Raw genomic sequence first — 12150 nt, 5'->3', positions numbered from 1 at the left:
TATTAGGTTGTGGTCACACGAGACTTAGTTATCAATAAGCCTAACATATAATTAAGCCTCATTTGCGATCACACAAGGAAATGGAGGAGGGGTAGAAACTATGCGTGATGTTTTGCAACTGTGCTGATTTTGGCATAGTTGAAAAAATAACGTGTTAGGAGCATTCAATGATTGAAATAAACAAGGTGAGAAGGCACTAAGGCTTGCTAAGTTAAGAGGGGGATGAGAGTCATGGAAAGTAAGTTTAAATAAATGCCCAAAATCACATGGCATTTTATTGTGTTATAATGTGAAATTGTATAATCAATTGCTTCTTTATACCATTTCACAGTGTTTCAAGATTACGAAATTTCATTGAGGTCTTCCTAGTCTTGGTCGCCTCATCTAGCGAGTGATGATTTCATCTTGTTTTCTTTTTCAATTCTTTGGGGTAATGCATATTTATCTACTCTTCCAAGTTATTTATTTAATCTTTGCTGGCTTTGCTTTCGTACCTTGTTTATTTTTTTATCTTGAATGAATCAACCACGTCTACCCATAACTCTCTTGCTATGGATCAAAAGATTGATGTCCTTTTTCAATTGCTTGAAGAATGCTTGTAGTCTCCTTGAAGTACAAATAGAGAAGTTACAACAACAAAGCTCTCACAAAAACAATCGTGAAAATGACCGAGATAACAAATAGGATGATTGACCTATACACGTGATTAAATACACTTTAGATGCTCAAGTTAAGAGGAAAGAGAGTAAAATTGCTTGAGGACTTTGACTTTTTCAAAGTATGATTGAAGAAAGGAACAAAAGCATTCATAAATACGAATTCTTCCTAGAATGTCCGCTCGTAGGTAGAGTTTTTCGAATGATGTTCAAGGAAAGTGTTTCTCAGTTTAGCCTTGTGCCGGTTAGACATTCAAGACAATCCATTAAGAGAACACCAATAGGAAAAAAAACAACATTCAGCAAGGAGAACCCAAGGTTGAAACGTTCAATAGGGAAGCTCTCAAGAGAAGAAAAAGAGTTCGAAGGTTCATGAAGGAGAGAGGACAAAGAGTGTAGCAAAGGAAAAGCCAAGGAAAAGTGTTCAAGGAGAAGTGAACCAAGAGGAAGATGGGATTTGAGAAGCTCAAAACTTAGAGTAACACAGGGCAAACCCAAGAGTCAATGTAGGATTTTTGAAGGGAACCTAGTGCAGGAAATAACTCGATGTTTTCAAATTTTCAAGGATATTGAAGGATATCAAGGGTTGTAATCAAAGATTCAAGAAGATTTATGTATGATTTTTGAATCAATTTAAGTTTAGGGTTTCAAATTTCAAAGTCAAAGTACATTATCGGTGTAATTTTTTTTGGTCGTTTATTTTCTCTCAAACCTTGCATACCCACTGTAGTAACACATCTTTCTCAAGTCACATTCACTCTCTGCCCAACATTTAGGTGAGAACCCGACATGAAACAGTCAAAACATGAGCAAAAGAGGATTTGGTCGATCTACAAGCAACAATAATTCTACCAATGATGGACAATTTTATTGCTTTTCTTCAACAAGAGGGCAAAACTGACTTGGTTGAGATGATGCCAAGTTTTTTGGATGGAGCAAAAAGCAAAACAACAAATCAAAAAGCGATGGCTAATGTAATTGCAGAAGCACTAGATGCAATGTATAATGAAAAGAACATTTTCTATAGATATGATCCAAAAGGTTGCATTGCTTGTGATGCAGTAGAGATGGAGCTCTAAGGGATTGTAGAAGTCAAAATGATTGTGGATTTTGAATAGATAGTGAGTCCCAAGCTCAGTGAACAAGTTCAATGAATTGCAAAAGAGTTTTCCAACAACTGGGGTGAACGTGCAAAGCGATTATAAAAGAAGGGCTAGATTATCATGAACTAGAGATCAAACAATGTGCTACTAGAGATGACGAAGCCATACAAGTGGAATAAACTCAAGAACTATTGCAGATTCCAAATGAATCAAAGTTTGACGCTGTTTTAGAGGCATGTCTTCTGGAAGATGACAAGTTATTATTGGGGCTAGTGATGAATACATAGGGAAAATTGTGTTTGCAAAAAAATTCTCCACGCGAGGATGAAACTATGAAGCTTCCAGATTGAGAAACTGAAAAAAAGAAGTGTTTGGGAATTCTATACAAGTAGAAGTGGCATCAATGGATGGAAAGACTAGATAAGAAACCTATTTAAACATGTTATAGGATATGGGTGATATATATAGTCTAAGTGAAGATGCAAATAAGAATGCTTGCTACTATGAATACTAATTATGCAGGGTTCTAATGATTTTGCATTGTCTATGGGTATATTCGAAAAAATTTATGGGCATCTATCTCCTATAGATTGGAAGGTTATACATCAGGATGACTTGAAGCAAGAAGAGAACTCCAACTCTCCGCTAAAGCCAAATTTGTAACATTTAATGCATTAGTAACTTGTGTGTAGCGGAAAATGACAACATAGTGAGCATTTCATTAAGAACAAGTTCCTAATGAGCATAGAGAGGGTACTTAGTTTGAGAAAGCAACATAGAAATTTACACCTAACTAGTTTGGCATATAGAATACTTGAAAAAAGAGAGAAATAGAACAATTCACAACAGTTGAGGACCGGATTTACATGGAGCCGGTCCCCCCTCCAAAAAGGCTTTGTATTATAGCTTCTTCCATCAAAGGAGACCTTTGTACAATACAGTCTTTGTGTTCCTTGATAAAACTCATTGGTGCAATGAAGATGGAAGCTTCATGCACCAAATTATGCTTGAAAAACACACCTAGTGGACCTAGCCTCAATCCCAAGACCTCACACACCTTCAAAGAAGTGTCTTACAAGAAAGAAGTATTCTCCTCACATAATCACTCTAATAGCATAGCTTAGCTTAGTGATTAGCATGGTAGAGGAGATGAGCATGCCATTGAAGGTTGGCTCTTGGTTGGGTATGCATTCCATAGCCAAGAGTTGCTGGTGTAGGCCTCTACTTCTCAATGCTTGGAGAAGGAGATGGAGTTCTTGCTCAACACATAAGTTGTGTGTGTGTGTGTAGCAAAGTGGGTTAGCCTAAAAATGCCAACTCTCTCTCTTCTTGGTCACGACCCCTCTTCCCTTTTGCTCTTGCTGGCTTCCCAATGGTTCTTGCAGGGCTTAGCCAATAACAATAAAGAAGCATAATTGATATCCTTGTGACAGGTGTTCCCCTTTCCCCTTTTTTGAGAGCTTTAGGTAATTAAAATAATTTATTTAAACTCTCATTGGACCTTTTAGTCTTCTGACCAATAGGAATCAAGAAAGCCATTGGGCTGTTGGATGCTCATTGGATCCCTTGATAGGCTGTCCAATAGTCTTCTAGGGAGCTTAATTTCTATTGGTTTCTTTTATCAAGCATTTTTAAATTGATTAGACTAAGTTTACCCTAGCCTAATTCTCATTTGTCCACCTCTATGGCCATCGTAGGTAGGATTTGAGGGGAGATTGGGGGAAAACGCTAGGAGCCTGCCATGTGTCCATTCTTCCCTTTGGGGAGAGCTTGGGTGTGTGTGTGTGTGTATGTGTGTGTGTGTGTGTTTCTCTCTCTTCCCCTACCATTAGGGCTCGCCCCCTCCTTCGTAGGAAGGTGGAATGACTTTTTAGTCTTCCCATAACCATCCAATTTTTCCCACTTTTGGCCATTGGACAAATTCATTAAATTTAGGAACTTTAGCCTATGGAAATCTTAATGGAGAGAGGACAAAGAGTGCAACAAGGGAACGTGTTCAAGGAGAAGTGAACTACGAGGAAGGAGGGATTTGAGAAGCTCAAAACTAAGTGTAACACAATGCAAACCTGAGAGTCAATGTAGGCTTTTTGAAGGAAACCCGGTGTAGGGAAAAACTCATTGTTTACACATTTTAGGGATATTTGAAAGATATCAAGGGTTGTAATCAGAAATTCAAGATGGTGAGTTTTGTATTAGTTTTGAATTAATTTAACTTTGGGTTTCAAACTTCAAAGTAAAATTATATTGCCAATGTAGTGTTTTTGGTCGTTTTTCTTTTTCAAAGCTATAGTAACACATATTTCTCAAGTGAGATTAGATCTCCACCTACAACGTGCTTCTCTTTGCTGAAATGTAATCCGTAATTGACATAATTGACAAAATACATGGAAAAACTCTTAAAGTATGGTAAACAACTTCTTGCTTCCTTCTCAATATAAATGAAAAACATTCAAAAATACATGGGATAATCTTCAATTTGTGGATACAAAACTATTACACCTTACACAGATAGGTTTTGAACAGATCTACTTGCTGTTAAAATTTGAAAAAAGCTCTCCTCTCTACCTCCAACAAAACTATGTGGTGAGTAGAAGTATACTTTGCATATTGGAGTGAATAAGTATACTTTGAAGCGAGCTATTCACTTAGGTTATGATGTTGAAGTTGTTAAATGGAGAGATCCAAATTAAAAGTCATGAATGCTTCAAAAAATCAATTTCCCTTTTTCACTTTGACATGTGCATACAACTACTTCACAACCAAGAACATCTAATGGCAATAATAGTCAACCACACAAACGCTACAATCAATCTCAACAACTGAATATTTGACATAAAAATGGTTTTGGCCAAATAAAGGTAAAAAATTACACTTCAAAAAATGTTTAGACCTTCCAAGATTCATTTCTTCAACTAGTAGAACAAAGATTCTCAAATTCACAACAACAGCGATAATGGATTAATTAACAAGAGAAAAATTTGAAGTACGTTGTTTGGCACAAGTGTCACAAGATGGAACATACAATCTCCATAAATACAAGATGACTTTGATTATGGTAATCTTGAGCAACAAGATGATCAAGATCACCCAAGTACTCCTACTCTTCAACTATTTTGTCTTTTATGTTTGCAAGTAAAGATTGATGTTTCTTTTATATTTATGCAGGATAATGGAAGGACACATTATTTTATTTTTACACATATTGCACAAAAGGTGAAATTAAATATGACTCACAAATTATAAAATTGAAGCAACTTTTCAAGGATAAATAAAGTTGTATGAACATGGTAAAAGGTCTACAATATCAATTAAGAGATTTCATTACACCACAAAATTCTTGTCGCACCATTCAAAACAATGATTTAATTTTAGATATACCTTGGAGATGCCATTTTACATTGTGAAAAGTAGTATACATTACAAGCAGACCTAAAGTTAGAAGTCTTCTTGATCTCACCCACACTAAAAGACTAGTGTAGATGATAGCAAACATTTTTGGGTCTTATCAATGAGATTGAAGCACATGAGGATAAGTTATCTCCTTTCAAGAATTTTTTTGAAAAAATATAAATAATTTATTGCTAAAGACTAACCTCTAGGATTAGCCCTCTCTAAGATAGAGGACCATACCATAGAGTTAATCTCATTAGTACACCATCATGTAGAGCACCATAATGCCAAAATCAAATTGAATGAAAGAAAATTCAAAGGCAAGTTAAGGAATTAATAAATTGTGGTTTCATTAAGATGAATAGTTCACCTTTTGGTACACTAGTTCTCTTAGTAAAAAAGAAGAATGAAACTTATTGCATGTGCATTGATTATAGAGCACTTAACAAACTCACCATAAAGAATCAAGTTTCTATTTCTTATCTTACTAATTTATTAAGTAAAAAGCCACCATTTTTATCCAAAAATTGATCATGATAAGCATTATAAATTATAAGAAAACCTAAAGCTAGAAGTATAACCTCTTTTTAGTCACATCCAAGCTAAAAGGATAACACAAAATGATATCAAACATTTTTGGTTCTTATCAATGAAATTGAAACGCATGAGGATAAGTTATCTCCTTCTTAGAAAAAACTGATGGTATAAAGAATTTTTTTTTTGAATGCTAACCTCCAAGATTACCTCTCTGTAGGGGTAGATGACCATACCATAAAGTTACTCCAACGTAGTGCACCATCATGTAGAGCACCATATTGCCAAAATTTAATTGAACGAAAGAACTTATTGCATGTGGATTGATAGTAGAGCTGTTGCAGGTCAGCGACGGTGGATAGTAGCCATCACTACATCAAGTCAAATCCCCGCCTTTTTGTATTAATTTTCTGCTCTAAAGCCGAGCTTGTAATATTTTTGCTATTCAAATGTAAAGGGTTTATCTTCTGGGGCCATGGGCTTCCAAGTTGTACTGATTCCCAACTCAAGCACACAATTGATTATTGAGCCATGTATCTATGGGAAACCCTCCTCCCACAAGACCTAAGTATAAAGGTCAAAATGAAGGGTTTTGTAGAATGGATTTTATGAGTTAAAAAAACTCTCTGCGTGGACAGCTTATCTATTTTTGTGTGTGCATCTTCTTTGATTGCTATCTTGTGCTGCACGAGTCGCATTGTAGAACCGAGACCACAGGCGCGTTCAGCTCATCGAGCTCTTCGATTCAACGCCAACCATTCGCCATGAGACGCTACTTCACGAGCATCGACCTACGGACTTATAGGTGAGTTTTAGGGAGTTTATGGTAGATTTCAGCGAAACCAACCATAGAGTAGGGTAGCTCTCCCTTAGACGCAACTGTAGAGACCATCTGGGACCGTTTCCGACAACTTTCATTTTGCTGTTAGACAGTAAGCGTGTTTTCTGCCAGGGTGCAGAATTCAGGTTTGAGGGTCTAGGTAGCTTGGGGACATGTAGGAAATTGCCTACGGTGAGTTTCGTGTCAAACCGAGGTCATTAGCCCAAGGTTTAGCTTAGTTTCGTGACGTAGGAGGTTCTTGGCAGATTTGGGTATTACCGCACACACAGGACTTAGAGATCTTAGATGACCATTCCATAGGTATTCGACAAGAGGTTGAAACCCTCTTGGCGCGCCTCCATGCCCTAATCGGGTCAGTGACGTCCCTAGTTGACATCTTTATGTGTTGAGTAGGTTCTCGCTTGCTACGAGCGACACACGAAAAACAAATGGCGCCGCTGTCGGGGACGAGTCACCTAGATTAGAGTGGATACCTTAGTGTGTGGTTATGGCTGTACGGAAAGAATCTTTCATTACTTTGCCAAAGTCGAGGTATCCTTGGCTTTGTTAGTCTAGGATAGGTGAGTTTCTTGCCGCTGTCATTGTTAGTTTAGAGTATCATTGTAGTTTAGTGTAAAAGTTGTGTTTTCAGCATTCAGTAGCTTAAGAGTGTTTGGCTTAGTGTGTGCCAAAAGTGCATGTTAGGTCAAGCACAAAGACATCCAAAAAAAAAAACACCTAAAAACTGCTTTTTCTTAGGATTTAGATACCATTCAGTGTTTTCTTTGTTGTTTCAGGGTTCGAATAAGTAGGACACGTGTGGAGTGTTCTGGATGTGAAGGTACAATTTACTTTGGATTTGCCCAAGGTTTGTGTGTTTGGTGTTGTAAAGTGACTGCAGTGACCTAGAAAAGCCATCTTGGTGTACAGAGTTGGTATTAGTGTCCAAAAGCACTTAAAATCACCTTTAGTAACCACAGCAAGTGTCAGGTACCAAAAAAGGTGCAATCTGCAAGTCCAGACAGTAAGCGCTCTTACTGTCTCCAGACCCAGATTTGGCCAACTGACCAAGCAAAAGCATGTACACATGTTGTAGGCTCAGTAACAAGCAATTTTGTGTAGTTATAATCCAAATTTGATGTGTTTTGGTCTTGTCAAGTGCTTGGTATACACAACAAAATCTGCAAAAGTGACCATAACTCAAGCCAGCAAGCCCACAACCCAGGTGAAGACTCCAGAAGGTGAGTATAAGCCCAGGTAAGAGGTTCCTATTGCTAGGAGTGTCAAAATACATCCTGTGAGCACAGAAAGCGCCCTTACTGTCCTCCGGACAGTAAGCGCCCTTACTGTCTCCAGTGCCCAAATTGTGATATTTGGCTTGCCACCTAATCTATACATTGAATGCATGTATATATACAGTTTCTATACTGAGAAATACTTCAAATAGATAGTAAAAGTGTGTAAACTGCTTGCAGGGTGTACCAGGAGCCTGAGAGCACAGCCAGTTGGAAGTAAGGTAACTTTCCAGGTTAGTGCATCCAAGGTTAAGCACGTTTCATGTTTTTGAGGTCAGGAGCTGTAGTACCCTCAGGACATAGTCCACTTAGGGACCAGGTGAGTCAAGTTTCTACGGAAGAGAATGTCAATCACACCACCCAGGTATCCTTAGTCCCAATCCCACAGGATTACATCTCTGACACATCATCAGAAGATCTATACTTTCAGACCATGGCAGGGGGACAACCATCAATGAACTTCAAAGAGGGAGTTAACTTTATGGGAGAATCCTCCAAAGACCATGAGAGACCTCCAACAATCTTGCTGTATGCCTATAACAATGGACAAGATGCCAGAATCTTCAAGGATTCTATGAACCATAGCTGTGTTCAAATTGGAGATAATCCAGTCGAATTACAGTATAGGGTCCTGGCCACTTATGATGGCAAAGGAGGTTATATGGATGAACAGGATGCTTAATACATGATAGTCAAAAGCCCTGATGTCACGGACAAATGGGGACGAAATGCGTCCAAGACGAAAGCTGATGATGAGGTCAAGGAGAAACCGCCTCTAGAGGAAAACAACAATAGAACCATGTTTAGATCTTTCACCACTAGAAGGCTTATGTCCGACAATCCTCGATGGGGAATTTACAAAGCCTTTCCTGAAGAAACCGCTGCGTACTATGTCAATGAGGATGTAAACGAGAAAGAGGCTACTCCGGATAAGACTTTGTATGTCTACCTCTTGAATGAAAGCAAATTCTTAATCGTAGACAAGTTTGGTCAGGAGTACACGCCGACCTCTGCTACAAAGATGAGTAGGTATACATACTTAGGGTTACCCATTGTGTACACTGAAGTAGCAAAGCCCGCAGCAAGTGCACCGCCTACAATCCCAGTAAGAAACTTAATGGACGATGACATCTCAAGACCAATCCAAGTAGAGAGGCAACCTATGCAGAATCCTGGTCAGACTAGTTTCTTTGAACCTATTCAAAAACCGTAATTCCACACGCAACAAGTGCCAAACATGAGTGGATATTCGTTCCAAGCGGGAGCAAGGAATCCACCACGCGACGAAGAACTCTCTGGAGGAATTCATCGACAAAATGAGACAAACATAAACTCAAGTAGAGCTACTCAAACAACGCAAAATGTAGCTAGGCCACAGCAGAGAACCACTACTGCACATACAGGGGACACTATACAAGTACTTGGGACACCAACTGTAGGATTCAGACCCCTAAAGCCGCATCAAGTCGCCAAATGCGTGTCGTCTAAATATACAGGATCTGGGGATCCATATGCCCATGCTTCTGCCTTTAGACAAGTGCTGAGAGCAGAGCAAGTACATGACTTCCATACACAATATGAGGGCTTTGGATTGACCTTAGATGGTACTGCTATGACTTGGTTCCAGCCATTAAGTAAGAGCTCATTCTCTGACATAGAGGATCTCTTATCTGACTTTGTCCAAGAATTCACCAAACGTGGGATAAAGCATGACACAGTCTCACAAATATACTCTTTCAAACAACAAGAGAAAGAGAAAGTAAAGAAATCCGCCTTGAGATTGAAGCAATATGTGGAGAGATGTCCTCCCAGGGAGATCCCTCAACAAGAAAGGCTAGCGTTGCTCTTCATAGAAGGGTTACTAGACGAGAATCTCAAGAAGGATTTGCATATTCAAAGATGCCAAACATTAGACGAGGTTATCAAAGAAGCGGTATACCTGGTCGACAATTGCAATATATATGGAGAATCCCGAAAGTATTCTGATACCAGGTCAAGCGACTCTAGGGTGACTACCAGTGTTGTGAACACGGGACCAACAACCCCTGTGCGAACCGCTGGAGAAACCGATGCCCTTATAGACAAACTCCTTGAGCGTTTCAACAATGCTGAGTTGGCACCTCAACATGTGAGATAGCCACAATTACACTTATGTAGCATCTGTGGAGGGAGTCATCTCACAACCCAGTGTCATGTGATGCAACCTCAGCCACGTGACCAACCTAGACTGCGGCAGCAAAAGTGGTGTGAAATAGAACAAAAGTGGACAAATCATTCGACGGAAGAATCCTACCACCAAAGGGGATATGTGAGAGAAAGGCAGTACCAGCCAAACCCTGTGTACCAGCCACAACAAGGGCAAGCCATTCCTCCATATCAGATGAATAGGGCACCACCACCACCACCTAGATATGCCACAGGACATCCGGATGTTCAGCCAGGGCTGGAAAGAGCGAAACCTATCCTTGGACATCAACCACCACTGCCAGGGGAAGCCCAGGCAGCAGTCAGGTACGTGTATACAGATCAGCCAATAGAGGAAAGAGCCTTAGTGCCTACACCGCCCTACCACACGGACGAGAACTATGGATGTGGTCAAACTGTAGAACTCAGTACAGGAGGGGGGGAGATGTATGATCCATGGATGTCGAATCCTACCACCAGTTACATTCCACAACCAGACACTTCCATGATGTCTAACGAGGGAGTGACTGTGGGTCAAGGAACTTTGATGTTCATAGCTAATCAGCAGGGAGGAATGAAGCCAAGATCTTATCCTCCAAGGCAAAATTTCACCCCGCAACCTCCTCAACAACCACCAAGACCATTGGGACCATGTTACTGGTGTGGTGGAGATCATTTGATGAACAGTTGTCCAGTGGGGGAACAGAGTATCAAACCTCAGTGTAATCAATGCGGAATCACCCACTTGTATACCGACTGTCCAAACGAAACCGACAATAAAGAAAAAGCGACCATAAGTAAGATTGGAGTGATACCTTCTTCGAGTGGATTGGAGACTGAAGCAGCTGTACCTGTCAAGGCAGTTACACGAGCTCAAGCTAAGGGGAAAGAAGGTGAGAAAAAGGATGAAGGCCAAGAGAGAGCTAGTCAAGCTCCTAGTCGAAGGGTAGAAAGACGTAAAATCCACTCTAAGGAGAGAGCTAGAAATCATCATAAATACAAGACTGTATCTGCTGAGCTTGCAAAAGCTCAAGAGAAATTGCAACAGCATCTTTCTGGAGTAGCATCTGATTCTGGGGAAGCAGAACCAAACAAGATAGACAACATGAACAGCCAGGAAAAGAAAGATAAGGAGAGCAGTAGCCTAAGTTCAGGTGGATCAGTCCTGGTTGAGAAGGTGTGTGAACCCTTAGATGCTATAATAAAAGCCTATGAAGCTAGGATAGAAACGTATCAAACTCAGGCAAATCAATGGCTGACTTATCCAAATGCGGAGCTGGAGAAACAGAGGTTCGAAATGTGCAAACAATTGATCCAAACAGCTCGGGCATTATTAGAAAAGCCTCCTGCGATGCCAGTTGAGGAAAGGATAAGTCAACAACCTCCATTTGACCTAAAATCTGATATACCTGAGGAGGTGAATGTTCCAGAAGCTAGCTTCAAGGAACCAGAAGAGAAATCTGATCCACAAGTAAAGATTGAAGAATTGCGGGCTGAAGAAGAGAGCAAAAGACAAGAGTTGGACCATAGAGTGGCGGAAAATAGCACAGACAAATCCATCTATAACGAACCACCCATGGCACCTGAAGTCGGAGATGATTGGCCTCATAGATTGTGGGAGCTAATCAGAAACGCCAAAGATGGAAGCATGACACTCGAGTCAGCTCCTCTAGAGGAAGTTGATGTAGAACGCCAAATGCCCGATCTAGATGCTGGGTCAATGTATGGAGACATAGGGTCAGAAAAATCGACAGAGAGCATAGATGAAAATCTTAAGGAACTCCCTGCTTATCAAGGCGAATATGAAGCCAAGTCTGACATTATGATCCTTCCGTCTCAAAGAAAGTTGTTCAAGCCAACCTTAGACTCTAACGCGCTTCATGAGTTGCTGTCCACGCAAGTGAGATGCACTTTAACGTTGGCAGAGCTGCTCAAGATACAACCACATATGTGGAAAGAAGTGAGCACATGCTTAGAGAAATTGGGTCTAAAGGATTCGCAAGAGACGCCTGAAGCAGAGTTGGGTGACGATCAAAAGACAAAAGTTAGTGTCAAACCTGTACCAGTAAACAAAGTTGGAGATTACTGTGAAGGTGAGGAAGGCAACACGCGCGATGCTACCACTGGAGTTCAATGACGTCAAAACCATGGCAATTTTGGATAGTGGA

Source organism: Adiantum capillus-veneris, chromosome 27 (genome assembly GCF_014529385.1).
Source record: "Adiantum capillus-veneris isolate H3 chromosome 27, ASM1452938v2, whole genome shotgun sequence".
Taxonomy (NCBI): domain Eukaryota; kingdom Viridiplantae; phylum Streptophyta; class Polypodiopsida; order Polypodiales; family Pteridaceae; genus Adiantum; species Adiantum capillus-veneris.
This window is presented reverse-complemented; position numbering follows the sequence as displayed.